This window comes from Rhinolophus ferrumequinum, chromosome 25 (assembly GCF_004115265.2).
Source record: "Rhinolophus ferrumequinum isolate MPI-CBG mRhiFer1 chromosome 25, mRhiFer1_v1.p, whole genome shotgun sequence".
Classification (NCBI taxonomy): Eukaryota; Metazoa; Chordata; class Mammalia; order Chiroptera; family Rhinolophidae; genus Rhinolophus; species Rhinolophus ferrumequinum.
The window spans coordinates 7,703,843-7,722,441 of NC_046308.1; the positions used below are offsets into that span (position 1 = coordinate 7,703,843).

General features: G+C 47.2%; 1 protein-coding gene across 2 annotated transcripts in view; it reads left to right on the forward strand.

Moving 5' to 3' along the window:
• Nucleotides 1-18,599, forward strand: part of RPH3A (rabphilin 3A) — a 228,003-nt gene that overhangs the window by 112,128 nt on the left and 97,276 nt on the right. The window contains exon 1 of one of the 2 annotated variants that reach the window (XM_033098346.1): nucleotides 18,022-18,325. The exons of the other annotated variant lie outside the window; for it this stretch is intronic. The gene's annotated coding sequence lies outside the window, so the exon portion shown is untranslated. Of the gene's footprint in view, nucleotides 1-18,021; nucleotides 18,326-18,599 lie in introns of those variants that run through there. 2 annotated transcript variants of the gene reach the window in all.

Below are 18,599 nucleotides of genomic sequence, written 5' to 3' on the forward strand. Positions count from 1 at the left end.
GATGGGCATTTATTTTAAGATTATTTATTTTATGACATTATTTTAAGATTGTTCTCAATCGTCTATCACTATAGACAGTGCTGCAATGAATATTTTTGGACAACCATCTTTGAGCACTCGTGTGACTAAATCTGTAAGAAATTCTTGCAAGTGGAATTGCAGAGTCAAATGCATTTAAAATATTGACACGGACGGCCAAAGGCCCACTGATGGAATTGTATGAATTCTCGCTCTCACTAGTAGTACACAGCGTGCTCATTTCCCCAGATGCTCATCCACATAATGTGTTATCACATTTTTTGCCTTTAAAATACTTTCTTCTAGTTATGTCTTCAGCAGGGTTTTTCAAAGCGAGCATGGAGATCTATTAGGAAGTTGTGAAGCCAATGTAGTCGGTAGAATTCAGCGTAGAGCCGAATAGAACGTAGCAGACATCGTCACGGATGGGGAGGATAAGTGTGGTTTAGGAAACTTTTGCTTCAGTCACACCTCTGGGTACATGCGTCTACGACCTGGGTTGTCATGCAACACGTGGCTCTTACTATGGGTCTTGGTGCAAAGGATTTGAAAAGCCACAGATCTACAGGGACAGCAGTTACTTTTTTTTTTTTTTTTTTAAATTTATTGGGGTGACAATTGTTAGTAGAATTACATAGATTTCAGTTGTGCAATTCTGAATCACATCATCCATAAATCACACTGTGTGTTCACCACCCAGAGTCAGCTCCCCTTCCATCACCGTACATTTGATCCCCCTCACCCTCATCCCCCACCCCCCAACCCCCTTACGCTCTGGTAACCACCAAATTACGTTCCCCAGATTAATTTTCAAACCCCGTGGCCATCCTGTGGTCACCGACTGCCCTCCAATCCCCTCACCCTCCCCCCCACCCCCCACTCCCCCCGCCCATCTAGCAACCCTCAGTTTTTCCTCATTGTCTCCCAAACAGTTTCTGATTAGTTCATTCACTTATTCTTACTTTTTAGAAGTCTTCTCTCACTCTGCTCTCACTCTAAAATTTCCAAAAAGGAGATGCCCCCATACTCCTCCCTTCCTTCCATTCCCCTTTTCCTTTCGTCTCTGTTCCTGTCCTCTGAGGACAAGGTTCTCACGAGAATCCACTCCAGTCTGTCTCCCTCCCGGCACCCAACCCCACCTGGCCTCGTGCCAGATGGGAGCTGGTGTAGACAGACTTCTCAGAGGGCCTGGAAGGCGTCGCTGATGACTTTGTTTCACAAAGGGGGAGCTCTCATATCCAGGGCAGATCCGTCTTCATGCTACAGGCCGTCCTGTGCATTACAGGACGTTTAGACTCCGTGGCCCCAGGCACTGACTGCCAGGAGCATCCTTCTTTGTCACTGCACACGAGACACACACACACACACACACACACACACCCTGCTTGTCCGTTTCCCCTACTCATCCTTCTGTCCAAGTATCACTCATTTCAGGACATTCCCCCGTTACAAACGCTTTCCCTTCATCTCACTCTCCACAGTGGCAATGCCATTCTAGTTCTCGCTTATTTTGTAAATGTCCTGATTCTCCCTCTAATGTTTTTGCTCTTCCATGAGGGCAGGGACCCTGGTTGTGCCTATGGTGGCTGTTATCTAGAAGGCACTCCTTAGATAGTTCTAGAAAAAGTGATTTATAGATGTTCTCAGTATGATCAGAAGAGGTCCTGATGGACCAGTGACCGTTTCCTAAGGGTACCGAATATCCCTCTTCCCTCGCTGTCTGAGGCTGTCTGCCGTCTGTGAAATGACAGTCTGAGGAAATTCTGATGCACTGTCCTAGAGGCACATTCCACCCAGGGAATCTGCAGCATTTGAAAGGGCTCTTTATAAAGATGAAGGCAGGGCTTAGGGGTTCTGCCAAAGATTGTACAGAGACCTGGAGAAGGTTACCACCTCTAGGGATTGAGGGGTGAGCGGAGGGAAAAGTGACCTGAACCTTGAGAGAGAGGTTGTGGAAAGAGCCACCTGACGAGGACTGTGTGGCATTCAGCCAAAGGAATTGGCCCACTCCCGGTGACTGCAGGAAGGGGGCATAGGAATAAATACCCCAACCTCTCTGTCCTCCCATCTCTGATCTCCTGCCAGCGCCTCCCGTTGGCTGAACTCAGTAGGCAAGGGAGCCAAGGATGCAGTCTGTACAGGTTTGCTTCCCGTGCGCTCAGTGTCTACAGAGCAGGGCAGACAAGGGTAGAGAGTGCTGTGGAAGAGAAACAGCACGTGACCGTGACAGTGATTGATCTCAGGGGACAGTGTGGTGTGGCTTTGGGAAGCTGTGGAGTGGAACTGTTAGGAGCGTGGGAGCCACAGCCCAGGTCCCTGGGCCTTCCACCTCTTCCAGCCTCAGGTCTGTCACCTCTCTGTGCCTCCGTTTCCTTATCTGTAAAACGGGAATACTAATGGTACATGCTGCATAGAGTGATGTGGTCATTGAATGGGTTACATAACATGTCAAGTGCTTGGATGAGGCATCGACACATGGTACATGCGCGGTAGTTGTTCGGTCTTATCACTATGGTCATTTGGGATGTTCGTCTCCTCGGCTTGCACAGAAATTTCAAGAGGAGGAGAAAGTGAATGCAGCCTTTCCCGGAGGAAAAGGGCTGTGCAGATGCGAAAAGAAATAAACTGGAATGACTGTGGAATTGGCTCCGTGGAGCGGAAAAGAATCTCCCTCTTCTTTTTCCAATTCGAGGCCTGACTCCAGCTCTGAAGTTTTGATTGCTAGTCCAAACGGAGTCTGTTTATTCTTTCTCACTTTCAGCACTGTCATCTTTTTTCCCCCTTTAATAATCTATCGGCTGATGGCACATATTTGAATGGAGAGATTAAATGAGTTTTCATTTGCTACTTTGAAATGGTTTAATCCCCTGCAGGGAAAGATTAAAGCTTTTTACAGACGGTAGAGGCGGCATATATTAAAAAAAATAATAATGTTGCTATTCCCCCTTCCACAGAATCTTCCTTCATTGGCTGATGTCAGTGGATAGTCATTTCATTGCTCACGTTACCACCAGCCACAGTGAGAGGACAGGTGGGGTCGGGAAGGCTGGGGCTGCCAGAAAAGAAAATCAAGAAACAAGTCTGCTTTGGAGAGAAAGGCACTGGGGAGGGCAAGGACGTGGGGAAGATGTACACAGCCTGCCTCGACAAAGGAACCAGCCATGTTGAGAAACAATATATGTGTCTGTCTCTGTCTCGATTGCTGTCCATATCCAGACTGTGAGGGTGATTACATGGGAACAAAATGTTTATAAAGAGGGAGCATTAAGCCTTGTCCAGCTGCCAATGTCCCGGAGACTCCTGAGAGCACTGGACTGAGAGTCCGCATAACTGGCGTCACCGCCTGGACCTCCTGTCTGGGTTGTTGCCCAAGATCTAGGCAGGACGTGCCTAACCTTTCTAGGCTTGCTTATGGGCTGGGGGTCTCTGGGAACTAGCTGGTGAGGGAGAGCTTGGCTGGGGCGCAGTCCTGCCTCACGTAGCCTCTCATCTTCCAGCAGGCTGGTTTGGGCTGATTATGGGGAAGGGTTCAAAAGAAGTAGAAGTTGCAAGGCCCATTGGAGTCCAGGCTCCTGGCGTTCTATTGGCCAAAGCAACACAAGGGCCCACTCCATTCAAGGGGTGGAGACATTAACTCCATCTCTTGATGGACAGAGCTGCAAAATCACATTACAATACGAAGCCACATTGCAAGGGCTGTGGGTACAGGGAAAAGAAGAATTAGAGCCATTTTTTTTTGCAACCAATCCACCACTCTCATTATGCAGAGATAATATTAGTACCTACTTCTTAGAGTTATTGTGAGACTTCAGTGAGGTCATGCTTATAAAGCAATGGTTTTGAGCCAGACTTGCAGGAGGTGCTCAGCAAATATCAGCCATTGCTGCTGCTGCTGTTGTTATAACCATTAATGTTGTTGTTGTTATTAATTATTATTATTATTGATTGGAGTCCTCATCTCTGGGCATCTGCTCAGTGCAGTTCTTTGGTTCAAATCCCCTAGTCCGCTTTGCTCCTGCATGCCTGATTGCTTTTCCTCTTAATAAAGGAGCAAGCCAGTTGACGAAAAACTTCCGTGCTTTTGCGAACACAGATGCCACTGCGTGTTAGCATCCTTTGGCCATTAGCTGTCAAGGCAGCCAGAGCAGAGATCTATTTAAAGAACCCGTAGGTGCCTTTGCATTCTGCCATCAAAGCCATGCCAGAGATGGAGACACCTCTGAGACAGGGGCAGAAGGTTCTAATATGAAACAAACCTGGCGTTGGCCATCCGCACTGACTTAGGAACGGGAAGGTAATTGCCTAGTGAAGTTTGGTCTCCTTACGTTAATTAATGGTGCCTCTAGCTAAACGTCAATGGTTTATTGTTTATTTTTATTTCCAAAGGAGGGAGATTGCGCCTTGAGTTGGAAATGCCTCGCAGGCTGTAATACGGTTAAATTCTGGAGTCCTGCTGACGGTGCCTCAGCCGGCGGGGCGCTCTTTACATTGACCTAAGAGAAAAGGGACCACGGAGTCTTGCCTCCTGTTTAGTGCCAAGCAAAGAATGGCTAAGATGCTTTTTTAACAGTGGTTTATCATGGGTCTGACATCAGCCTTTCTTCCAACTGGGAGGCAGCGGCATTTGCCAAAAGAAGCTACATGTAGGGAGAAGAGCAGAATGAATGTATTGATAGCAATCCCCATGAATTTTAATTTCTTTTTAAAAGAGGGGAAATACCTTCTTTTGATGCCATCTCAAAACAGAAGAAAAGCCAGAGATGAAATGTGTTTGTGATTCATCAGAAAACAGACAGATTTTATTTCTCTTCTTTGTAGAAGTAGCTGTCTAGGTGCAGGCTTCTGTCGGATGAGAGAGGGATTATATTTGGAAATCCTAATTGTGGAGAGGTTTTCTTGAAAAAGCGGCCTAAAGCCGAACTGGCTCCCGCTGATGCTGCCTTGGTTGGTTTCTTTTTTCATCCTTAATCCTTCTGACACCCTGAAAGTTGTTCACACATAGAATTAGAAGAATCTGTTCTGTCCATCCTTGATGTTTCCTGGACTGTGTAGTTCCAAAAGTCACAATCTCATCGTCTGGACCTCACGTTGAAGAATGGTATCAGGAGAATTATGAACTTCCTTTGTGTTTTTTAGTTGAAACACTCAAATAGGCTAAGGTGAAAAATAAAAAATTTTAAAAAGTAATGTACTGACCTATATTATGCACAAGTGTAGGAGCTTCAGGCACAGCTGGATCCAGGTGCTCAAATAATGGCAGAAATCCATTTCTCACATCGCTCTCTCTTTTGCATAGACTTCAGTCTCAGGCTGGAGGGTGGTAAAGATGCCCCCATCGCAGCCCCAGGCTTAGCGAACCAATGTGAAGGGTATACCTCCTTTGTAAGAAGAGCACTACTGTAGCAAAAGTTTCAGTAGGGATCTCATGGGTTTGCTTCGGGTCACATACATTTCTCTGTATCAAACATTGTGGCCACGGGTATGAAATAGATGGCTAGGGCAGGCTGGGGCATGTGCCAGCCCCTAGAGTAGAGGATGGCGACAGCTCCACCCAGACCTCATGGACCTACTATGGGGTAAAGGTGATTTACCCAGAGGGCACTCAGGAGTAAGGAAGTGTGTTCCGGCGAGAATCTGTGGGATACTGTGCTGTTCTGGGTCTTCCAGGAAGCAGACACCAAGACGGGATTCAATGTGCAAAGATTTAATTAGTGGAAACACTTATGGGAGAAAATAGAAAGAGAGCCAGGAAGGCTTCCAGAGCCACCAGGCGCTGAGTGCAGGGGAGAGGGAAGGGAGGTTGGCTGGGAGCTACCCAGGCTCCCTGCAGTCGCAGGGCATTTCCGCAAGATGTCGAGGAGTCCTCCAGCCCTCGTCGCTGTTCGAGGAGCCCTGTGTGTCCCAGGGTCACGCTTGTTTTAGTGTCTCTGCTGCACTCGGTTGTGGCTGGGAGCAGCCCGTGGAAAGTGTGGCCTCATTGGCCCCGATGGATTTGAGAGCAGAGCGGCTGGGACACTTGGTCACTTAAGCTTCCTGTAGCTGGACGTCTGCAAGGCACATTCTCATGGCTGACAAGATAAGACCTCATAGTTATCAAGTGTCTCACAGAGTCAAAGGTGCTGTCATAGCTCCTAGCTCAGTTGATCCCTGTGATGCAAATAATGTTGTCATCACCTCCTCCCATTTTATAGATGGAGAAGGTGAGGCAGCAGAGGTAATGATTTGTCCAAGGCCAGTCCTCTAGCAGAGAAGAGCTGGGACTCAGATCCCATTGCCTCCCCACCGATCATACCTGCCTGCATTGGGTGGGATAGCATCCCCCCAAATTCATAACCTCCTGGAACCTCAGAATGTCATCTTGTGTCAAAAGAGGGTCTTTGCAGGTAGAATTAGGGAGGGAAGAAGAGGTTCTGCTGCAATTGGGCGGGCCCTAATCCCATGTGGCTGGCATCCTTAGAGGAAGGAGAGGTGAAGACACAGACACAGAAGGGACAGAGGGAAGAAGGCCCCGTGAGGATGGAGGCGGAGCCTGGAGTGATGCGGCCACAAGCCAAGGGACACCAAGGATTGTCAGCCACCACCGGAAGCTGGGAGAGAGTCCCGGGACAGATTCTTCCCCAGAGCCTTCGGGAGAGAACATGGCCTTGCTGGCATCTTGACATTGGACTTCTAGCCTCCACAACTCAAGGGAACAAGTTTGTTGTTGGTGGTAATTTCTTACGGCAGCTCTAGAAAACTGATACAGCCTCCTAAAAGAAACTTCACCCATCTGCCCCTTCCCTCTGCTCGTGCTACATGACCCTGCCCCCCACCCAGCCCCATGGGCACTGCCGATTGGATAAATCCAGAGGCACAGAGTCTGTGGTCAAATAGCAGAGGCGTAGAAATGCTGGGCCAAGAAGACTCAGGTCATATGCAACCCAAGGACCGTGGCTGACACATAGTCCTGTTGGTAGCGGGTGTCCCCTGATGTGATGTGACAAGAAGGGCTTTTCACCTCTGGGGGATTCTTCTCCCCCAAATCCATAACTCCAGTGTAATCATGAGAGACATCAGACAAGTCCAAGTTGGGGGGACAGTCTACAAAATACCTAACCAATATTCTTCAGAGGTGTCAAGGTCATGAAATAGGGAAAGACTGAGAAACTGTCACAGACTGGAAGAGACTAAGATCCGTGATGACTAAATGCAATGTCAAATCCTAGAACAACCAAAAATGACATTAGTGAAATCCGAATGAAGTCAGTTAATAGCACTGTACCAATGTAAATTTCTTCGTTTTGACAAATGTGCCATGGTAATGTAAGATGTTAACATTAGGAGAAGATGAATGAAGGGCATATGGGGACGCACAGCTTTTCTGTAAATCTGAAATCATTACAAAATAAAAAGCTATTTAAAAAGAGACAGAGATAGACAAGAGACAGAGAAATACCCTGGGGTCAAAGACAGGGAGAAAACATGGTTTACGATGGACCTCGTCCAAATCATATGACACCTGGCTAAATTCCATAGCCTGTCCTTGGATACATCTGTCCATCCACCCATTCACGCATCCATCCAACAAATTTTTATTGAGCACCTATTATATATTAGGCACTATTTTAGGTTCTGGGGGTACAGCTGTGACAGACTATTAGTTGTCTAATCTCATGGAACTTATATTGTAGTAAGAGAAACAGACGATCCATTTGTTTACCAACCTATCTATCAATCAGTTATCTATCTAAATTAACACGAAACCATCAGATGGTGATAAGTGCTATGCAGAAAACTAAAACAGAGGGGGAGGTGATCAGAGAAGGCCTCTCTGAGGAAATGACTGAAGCTGGGACCTGAATGACAAAAAGGAAACCCACCTTGCAAAGAACAAGAGGAAGTAGTCCAGGCAGAAGGAACAGCTGGTGCAAAGGCCCTGAGGTAGCAATAAGCTTGGGTGTTTGATAAACAGAAGAAAGGCCTCAGGCTGGAGCATAGTGAGAGAGGGGAGGGTGGTAGGAGATGAGGGCAAAGAGGCATGGTGGTGGGGGTGGGTGGCGTGGGAGGCAGGTGATGCAGGACCTGTAGACCAAGTAAAACCTTTTTTATTAAAGTGCAGTGAGGAGATACCAGAATGGGTTTCAAGAGAAGGAATGACATGTCCTGATTTGGTTTTGAGGATATATCTTTGGCTGTGTGTAGAGAATGCCCTATAAGGAAGTAGAACTGGAGGAGTTGTCCAGGCGAAAGTTGTCGGTGGCCGAGAGGCTGGACACTGGGCCTCGGAGGGGTTTCTGTTTCTTACAACCAAACAGGTGCTGATTATGACTCAGGTCTTCTGATGCTACGTCTCATGTTTCCCACCACGCTCTGAGGTCTTTAGTGAAATCAGCAGAACTTTCCTTCGGTCCATCTTCCTTTTCTTCTTCCGTGTCTCTACACCCTTTTCTCCCCGCTGTGGATACAGTGCTCTCATATCTCTCTTTTTGGTGCCCACCTTGGCCTGACCTAGAAAACACCTCATCATCCCTAGTTTTTCTCTTCTTCCTTCAAAACTTACCAGTCCTGCATTCATTCTTTCAAGTCTCTTTCCCCTGCTAGGGACAGGCTGATAAATGTAATCTTGCTAGCCTGGAAAAGTTATTTCTTCCAGATAACATTGGTGTTTTAGTGGTGATTTTTATTGCCTTCCGATTCAGCAGGTATTCGTTGAACACTTACTATTTGCTCAGCTCTGTACTGGGCTCTCCCATGTTTTTCAATCCCCTTTGATCCTTATAAACATCTACGGAAGAAGGTATTCTTTTTTACAGGTGAGGATGGAGAGTCTCAGAACCTCTGCTCCCTTTCCCTGCAGTGAATTATGGGAGTATCAGGATAGGCCAATTAGGAGACACGATTTTGTGCTTTTGATGCCCCTCCAGGTCGACTTGAGAATGACATATAAACTTTTATGAAAAGTACCCTCTGGAACTTACCTGGTTTCTGTGAAAAACCACGAGGCATTTTCAAGTGCAGCCAGACTATAGCCCCTGGGGCTTTCTCTCTCTTTGTTTCCTGGACTAGAAAGGGCTTGTGCGAGGTTCCGGGGTTTGCTGTCTGAGTGAGCAGGGATGTTTCCACGAGGCTGCACCTTTACAGCCATCAGCTCTGGGGCAGGAGATAGGCCCCTGACTTCCTCCACAACTGTCACTTCCTATCTTTTCTCCACATCTCCTCGTCCACAGGGTCCAGGTTCGCAAGAGGGTCCCTGGGTGAGTGGGTGGCTTGAATTTCTTTCTGCTCAGTTTCTTTGTAGTTTCTAGGGCAGGGGTGTCCAAACTTTTTTTCACCGTTTTTCACCAAGGGCCATATGCAGTAAAATACACAAACAGCCGGGCCACTCACTCGAGGTGAAGTACGTATTGCCTCACCTGGTTTATTTAAGTAAACTAAATATGTTTTTGGAATTTGCTGAGGGCCAGTTAACAATGGATTGTGGGCCGCAGTTGGCCCGCGGGCCGCAGTCTGGACACCCCTGTTCTAGGGTGTGAAGGTGATGGTGGAAGGCTCCGTGAACTATAGGCGTCCACGTCACAGAAAGAAAGCTTTTATCTAGGAAACAGGGCAAAAATGGTACCCACTCGATTCATTCAAGCATTCATCCATCCATCCACTCTTTATTGGGTATTTATCCTGTGCCACAGACTGTGTTAGGGACATAAGACAGATGTGGTCCCCTGTGCTCAAGGAACTGAGATCGGGACACAGCCAGCAACTGTAGCAGGAATCTCCTGGGACGGTGATCTAGTCCAAGTCCATCTAAACTTGTTGGGAGAGACCGGCATCTGGAAGACATGGGGCTCCTTGCAGAGTCCTCATCACTCCATACATATCCCTTGGTAATAACTAAACCTGCGATTTCGAGTGGTCAGATGTCTCCCTCCCTCACACTGGGTGTCACGATGGAAGGAGACAGGCTGTGAAGGTGTCTGAATAATATGCAATGGGAGCAGAGAAGAGGAGCGTCCAACTGTGTCAGGAGCAGTCGGGAAAGGCTCTTGGGAGAGCAGACAAGTTCCCTGTTCCAGGCCCTTCAGTGCTGGCTCAATGCAAACACTGTGCCTAAGAGCATGGGCTCCAGTGTCAGACAGACGTGGGCTGAGTCCCTTCTTGGTTACTTGCTAGTGTGTGAGTTTGAACAAATATCTTATTCTCTCTGAGCCTCAGTCTTCTCCTCTTAGAAACAGGGATCAGTCCCAGGATTTACTTTCCAGGGTTGCTGTAAATATTAAACAACAGCCTGCATGTAAAGAACTTAGCTGAGGTCTTGGGAAATTGCTGTGATCACCCTTCAGAAATTCTGAGGTGACTACCAGGGATCAGAGAAGAGGTGTAATCAGAGTGGTCTCCCTGGAGGAAGTGACCTTTGAGTCTCTAAGCTTGGCAAGAGCAGAGATGGGATCCCTTTGGTGTCCTTCTGTATTCCTAGCATCTGGCATATAAGTCAGTCCTCAGTATATGTTTATTTTATTTTTTTAACGTAATTGTGGTTTTTGCATTTAAAAAAAATTTTTTTTTAATTGAGAAATATTGGGGAACAGTGTGTTTTTCCAGGACCCATCAGCTCCAAGTCAAGTCGTTGTTTTTAATCTAGTTGTGGAGGGCGCAGCTCACTGGCCCATGTGGGAATCGAACCGGCGACCTTGGTGTTATGAGCACTGTGCTCTAACCACTGAGCAAACCGGCCGCCCCTCAGCATATGTTTATTGAGTGAATGAATGAATGAATGACCAGGACCTTGGAAGAGGGATAGAATGTGCATGTGGAAGGGGCTTTCTGGCATTTTTCTCTTCCCAGGGACCGTATCTATGAATGGCATCAAACTATAGATATCGTTTTGTAGTTTTTCTTTTTCACATGGAGATAACTCCTTTTCAGGGCTACCCCACTTTATCATAGTGAGGGGCTTCACCTGCCCTGGTATGGAACATCCCACAATTTATTTAAATGACCCCGTATTGCTGAACATTTAGATTGTTTCCAATTTGTCATGCTAAGCAATGCTGTGATGGTAATCTTTGTACATTCATCTAATTATTTCCTTAGGTTAAATTCCTCAAGACAGTCTCCTCGGTCCAGCCGTAGATGTGTGTAATTTCTAAGGTTTTGGACATGTAACGCTCGATCGCGCTCCAGGAAACCTGTGCCAGGGTACCCGCCACCTACCTACCATCGGCTGATCTCATGGCTCGTCTGCTGCCTGAAAGATGGCCTCTCCCCCTTATCGCAGCACTTCCTCTGCGTTGCCTACTTGGCCAAATGGGATTCGTGGGGAGAGCCAGCCTTTTCTTTTTGCAAGCCTGCTGGATATCTGTGGTGTCATGTTAGGATTACATAAGTGTGATGTAGAAAAATCTTGGAGCAAAGAGGCTGCCCAGATGTTGGAGTCAGGAGGGAGAAAAGCTCGGGGCGCTGAGAGGTGGGTCACATGGCATGCCCCCACCTCCGCCCCCACTTGCCTGGTCTCCCGTGGAAGTAACCTTGTTCAACCTCTCCCACCTTACGCATAAGCATCCTCTCTCTAGTATGTTTTATAGCGCTTGCCATACTGTTTTGTAATTTGAGGGCCACTTTTCTATCTCTTCTGTTGGCCTGTAGCATGGAGAGGTGGTGTCTGGCTCATTCAGTATCCCCAGCATCTGGCAGAGGGTAATAATGAAAAACAAATGAAATGAGAATAGTAATAGTAATAATATTTAATTAATAGTAATAATAATAATAGCTAATGTGTTGAGCACTTACTCTGTGCCAGGCATTTCACAGACTATACCAAGCCCCTTACATATTTTACCTCATTGAAAGATCCCCACAAACTACTGCTGTAGGTATTAGTATTATCCCCATTTCACAGATGAGGATGCTAAGGCTCAGAGAGGTGGAGTGACTTGCCCAAGGTCACACAGACAGTAAGTAAAAGAGGTGGGACTTGAAGCCAACTCCTCTCAGTCATTCTGCTAGGTGCTTGGTGAGTACCTAAGGCATTCAATGGGGAGCAAGATTTCCCTTTGCTCCCTCCCCAACACTAGATAATGGCTGGGGAATGGTGACAAATATCTGTCCGCAGCACGACTGAGGAATCTGGTGTATTCATTTCCAGGGAAAGCTAGACTGAGGGTTTGAGAGGGTCTTCTTGGAGGATTGTTTTGAAAGACCTAACCTCTCCTGACCTCCCCATCTCCAGTCACAGCGCCTGGGACCCCCCTTCGTGATAGATTCATCCTTTTCCCATCAGAGCTTAAAGCTAATTTTGGAAAATGTAGATTCTTCCAGCAAATGTCAGCCCCCTCCATCCTTAACGCCTCGGTGGGCGTCAGGACATCTAAGCTTTTCTCTCAAGCTGCTCTTCCTCACTCTCCTCCTTTCTTTCCACTTGTCCAAGTTCAGGCAGCTTAGATTTCACTCCGAGTCAGCTTTCCCAGCCTCTCCCAGCTCGTTCAGCTCTCTCCTGGGGCCAGCAGCTCTGGTGTTGACCATCTCGGGTGATGATCTAGCCCAGATCTTCCTAAAATTGTTCACAGATAGCAGCCTCGTGAAGGTGTGGGGCTCCTTGCAGAATCCCACGAACTACTGACATATCCCATTTATGATAAGTAAACATGCAGTTTCGGGTGGTCAGATGTCCCTTCCTGAGCTTACGGTAAGGTAACGAATGATACAAGCATCAGAAGTTCTAAGAACCATTCACTTATTCAGCATTGACCAGATATCACGTGTTCTGGGCCCTGAGGACTCAGAGATATACAGGACTGAGCTGTTCTCAGAATATCCAGTCTGACAGAAAAAGAAGAGAACCACGTGATTTCACTGATACGTGCCATATAAACCAAAAACAACAAAAGAACAAGACAAACAAATGAGAAACAAAAACTCGTAGAGACAGACAATCATTTAGTGGTTACCAGAGGGGAAGAGGAAAGGGGGTTAGTAGATGAGGGTAAGTGGGATCAAATATATGGTGACGGAAGGAGACCTGACTCTGGGTGGTGAACACACAGTGGGATTTATACATGATCTAATACAGAATTGTACACCTGAAATCTATGTAACTTTACTAATAATTGTCACCCCAATAAACTTTAATTAAAATAATAATAATAATAATAATAAAGAAAGATTAAAAAAAATGAATATCCAGTCTGATGGCAGAAACAGTTACAAAGCAGGTGGACCCAGGGAGAGGGGTAGACTATATTGTAGGATATATTGTAGGAGCTCAAATGAGGGACACACATGGTCAGTCTTCAATAAGTGTTACGTAGTTATTTGTTTGTTACAGACCAGAAGCAGATTCTAGAGCGGACCGGGGAGAGGGAAGAGGCTGCATGCTTCCTTTATTTTCTTGGGAAAAGACCATGCTTCTGTATTTACTGGGATAACTGGGAAGCCGCCCCCTAAGAGATACAGTTACTAAGGGGGGGGGCGTAGGTGAACCCAGCATCCCTAGAGGGCTTATTTCAGGGCTGGCAATGCTATTGACGTGCTGGAACAGAAGGTAAAATCAGGCTTGTTTTAGCCCTACATTATATCGACTTAAGTACATTTGCAAAGAAGAAAACATTGTGTCACTACTGGAAATTGAAATATGCTATTTTTCTAATGCACTTTAAAATAAATATGTAACATTTAAACCTTAAAAAACTGTGTGTCTCTAGGCCACCTAGCATCATTGTTTATATCTCAGCACAACATGTACCATTCTTTGGAAAATACTTCTCTTCAATAATCACAATAGCAACAATGATAAATAAAGGTGATACACATCCGGCTTCCTGTGTGCTAGGCACTGCTCATTGTGCTTTCACGTAGGTTAGCTAATGTGATCCTAATGACAACCGTAGGAGGAAGTACTGTTATTATCCCCCATTTCACAGATGGGGGCACTGAGGCACAGAGAAGTTTATTATCTTCCCCCAGGCCACACAGTTTGTGTGTGGAAGAGCCAGACTGGAACCTAAGCAGCCTTGCCCTAAAAGCTCGCCTTTAAAACCAGTTCATTATACAGTCTCTGCCGACGCTCCTTCTCCAGAATCCGTGGTAGTTTTGGGCTGGATGCTTCCTTGAAGAAGAAAGGAGTCTAGTTAAACACCCAGCACACAGTAGGTGCTTAACAAATGGTAGCTGCTCTTCTTATTTAGAGTATATAGCACTCACTCATATCCATTAGCTCAATGAATCATCCTGGCCACACTGGTACGTAGGTGGGGAAGGTGTTGCAGTCCCATTTTACAGTTGAAGTAATTGAGGCTCAGAGCATGCACGTGACATGCCCAAGGCCTCACAGCTGGTGAGTTGGGGAGCCAAGAAGGAAGCTCAGAGCACCGGAAGGCAGGTCCCAGTCTTCTTCCCCGAGTAGTATCTTGCCTGACAACACCGAATTGACTGATGAATAAATACTTATTGTCTCACCCAGTCCTGCAGTGTCTTCTGTGTAGTTACCCTATTTTCTCCTCCGGGGGCTATGAGCTTCCTTAAGACTTTCTCCTTTCCCAGTGGGAAGGGGTCTGTCAGGGCACATAGGCCAAACTCAGGGACCCAACAATTCTCTCTCTCCTTTTGGCTCTTTCTCTTCCTCTCTCTCTTGCTCTTCTGTCTCTCTGCTCCATTTACTTGTTTTGTCTTTGACGGATTCCCCCGGGATGAATTGCGCTCCTGTGACATTTCCTCCCTTTTGTGTTCCTGGTGGTAAGCATTTCCCTGGAGGCTCTTAAAAGAGAAGGAAGGAATGAACAAAGCACAGCACGCCTGGCATTGCCACCTGCAACAGAGCCTGGTGGTTAGGCGAAAGCTTTGAGCACCAATTCTTCCTCTTAGGGCCTCCTTCTGCGCGTGTGTGTACACACACACACACACACACACACACAGAGACACACACACAGACACTGTATTGTTTAGGCCAGGATGTGATATGATTGAAATACGGGGTCCTCCAGCCAAGAGGGCGCTCAGTCGTGCTCCCTCAGCTGCTTTGCTGTGGGCTTCTCATCTGGGGTCCTCCGGCAGACGGACTGTATTGGCTTCCCCTTGCTGCCGTAACAAATAACAAACACACTGGCGTAACACAGCACAGGTTTATTCTTACAGTTCTGAAGGCCAGAAGTCCTAAAATCAGGATATCGGCAGGACCGCCTTCCCTTGGAGGCTCTAGCGGAGAATTCATTTCCTTGCTTTTTCCAACTCCAAGAGGCAGCCCACATTCCTTGGCTTGCGGCTCCTTCCTCCATCTTCAAGGCCGGCAGCATCACATAGCATCTTCTCTCTCTCTCCCTCACTCCCTCCCTCCCACACTCCCTCGTTCTCTCTCCTCTCTGACCCTCCTGCCTCCCTCTTCCCCTATGAGGACTCTTGTGATTACCTGGGCTCACCCAGGTAACTCTGGGTAAACGCTCCATTTTAAGATCCTTACCTGAATCATAGCTGTAAGGTAATTCCCCTCGTCTGGGGATTAGGACATGGAAATCTTTTGGGGCCATTTTTCTGCCCCCCTTGGTGAGTTGAAATGGGAACGTTCTTTCTTAGCTGTCTCACCTTAGAGTCACACCCTTCCTTCTCCCCTGTCCCTAGCTGTGTTACTCGGGCAAGTCACCTAACCTCTCTGTATCTAATTTCCTCATCTCTAAGACAGGCAAATAATGGGACACAACTTCGCTGTTATAAGTCATGAAAAGTGCTGGGATGACAAAGTATGTCACTTGGTGAATAATAAGCACCAAAAATAAATGGGAGAGGCAATTATAATTAGTGATGCCAGATAGCATCATAGTTATAAACTCACGGGGTCTTGGTTCGACTCCCAGTCCCCCCACTTGAACGAAATGGCCTCAGGCTAGTTGCTTTAGGTGGCCGAGTCTCAGTTTTCTCATTTGTAAAATGAAAATAAAGCAATTAGCATCTTAACACATACGATTGTTGTGAGGATGAAATAATAATAGGGTGTATCTGAGTGACCCAGAACACTGTGGGTAGCTTTTGTTGTTAGAGTTATCACCACCACCGTCACCACCCGTCCTCCCTGGGGGTGATGGAGAATCCTCAAGGGCTGCCTCTGGCCTCAGCGGAACAAGGAAAAGTGCTCCATCTTTGAGCTCAGAGCCTGGCCGGCTCCGCCTGGCGGTGTCTGGTTTCCAGGCAGCTCTGCTGCAGCGCTGTGAGGGGTTACGGCGACAGCTGGTCCTTTGGAGGAAGAACTCGGGACAGAAGAGGGGTTTGGAGATGGTGACCAGGGAGGTCAGGAGAGTGGGGGCAAAAATCCTCTGAGAAGGCGGGGCTAGTTCTTAGATGGCGAGGTCACCAGGGAAGGTGCAGAAATCTGATTTCAACCATACTATCATTTTTTAATTTTGCTGCAAAGCCCTGTTTCAATGAAGACTTGGGCAGATGCCCAGTCTGCAAAACAGTTAAAAGCACAATTGCTCTACTTGAAACTAGGGTGGGGTGGGCAGCAACTGGAGCCTCCTTTTCACCCCCACGGGGGTAAACTAGCAGGGTGGCAAAAACTCAGGCCTTGGAGTCAGAGGGAATGGGGATTTGCATCCCTGCCTCTGCCACACTTCCTGGCTGTGTGAGCTTAGAGGCTTTGCTTCACCTGTCTGAGACTCAGTCTTCTCGTCTGGAGATGGGACGGTAACAGCACCTGCTCCATGTGGTTGTGAAGACTGGAGACAGTGACTGGGAAGTGCTTAGTACAGCACCTGACACCTGGTAGGTGTCTAGGCATTCAGCAGGTGGTAGCTATTTTCATTCCCTGGGGGACCTGCCTTCATCACAGACCCTCCCAGAACATGTGCCTAAGGCCCAGGGAAGCTGTGAGGTGGGGCAGACAACCTTTGGGTCCTTGGGACTTGAGTCTCTCTCTGGGTTTCTTGGATCATTCAAGTATTTGCTCGGGGCCAACTATGGGTATGTGCCCTGCACTGTTCTAGGTACTAGAAGCCAGGCCCTGGCATCTGAGAGGCCTGAGTTCCAGACTCAACTCTGCCACGTTCTAACTCTGGCTATAGGCAAGTCTCTGCCCCTCTCTGGCCCTCCATTTGTCCAGGGATAAAGTAAGGAGATTAAACTTGTGTCACAGGGTTTTCCCAGAAACGAGTCGGTGCGATTCTGCAAGAAAATTGTCGAATGAGTTTGAACTTTGAGAGAGACATTGTGAAGCATGAGCTTTGGAATCATACAGCCCAGGGTTTTGAATCCTGTGTTTGTCACTTACCGTGTCACCTTATGCAAGGGACTTAATTTCTTGAGTCTCAGTTTCCTCATCTATGAAATGGGGATAATAGTACCTTCAAAGGATCTTGGTGAGAATTCAAGGAAATGATGCAGGTAAATTTCCTAGAAACATGGCTGGCACATATTTGGTTCTCAATAAATGATAGCTGCCTTTGCCACCACCATCAAAATCTTCACCATCATCACCATCAAGATCACCTTCACCATCCCCCTCCCCCGCCCCTCACCATCCTCCTCATCAGATAAGGTGAAACTCTAAAAATGGTCTCTCAGTTTCCGGCATTTTTAAGTTCTACTTTTGGAGGAGAGAATTCAGTGACAAATATGGTATTTCACCCTGGGCCATCTGAGTTGGGGGCGCTTTAGAGGAGGGTCCCCTTCTAAAGAGTGTTCGCCTTCACTTTGCAGGGAAGGTCTACACGGACCTTGGTCTGTTTAAGATTTCCTGTCTTCTCCCCGTGGTAAGCAGGTATAGGCCCCTTGAGGTCCGGAACACTGGAAGCCGGGGGGATCAGTTCCTCTTTGTATATTTCTCCCTTTAATGATTGTATTTTCTTGTCCTTATCGTGATTTCACTTCAGAAGGTCAGTCTGGATCTTTTGGGGATGGGTCTTTGGCCAGGGCTCAGTGTTCTGATTTAGACTTCCTATGATCTCCCAGCATCCTGCTGAAAAGAGAGACAGGAACACCCCATCCTGGGCTGGCTGTCAGCTCCTTTCTTTCGCTGTCAAAACGTTTGCATCACAGAAGAGATTATTGGTCACGGGATCATAGCAGCCCACAATGTGGGTGTTCTTATCGTTACTTCTTAACTTCTTGCTTCCTATCTTTAGGAAAATCGGGCAGGCATAGTTTGGTTTTAGAGATGGGATTTGGAGACATTAAATGACTTTTCCACGGTTGTGTGGGGGTTACACCTGGTTCCCAGAACCTGTCAAGTGCTTATTCAAGCCATCCTGCCCCTTCGAGATTTTTCATTTTTTTAAGTCTCATCTTTCCTGCTCTGAATTCCGTCGCACCCGAGGTCCAGGTCAGAAATCTGCAGCCTTGTGGATGAGGACAGGTCAGCTGGGCTGATTTTGGGGGGTGCGATGGGGAGGGAACCACTGGAAAGCTCCAGCATTGGCGTCAAACTCTTCTCTGAGCAGAGAGGAGCAGTGAAGGATTGGGGCCGTGTGTGAGAAAAGGGGCTGCAAAGTTGCAGCTCCTTAGCGTTGAGAGTGAGTGACAACATTAGAACAAGTGTGTGGTAGGTAGGCTGCCGTTGACTTCGCTGAGGGATGTTGAGAAGTCCCGTCCCCCCCCTTCCTCTGGACGCCCTCCCTTCACTGCTCTAA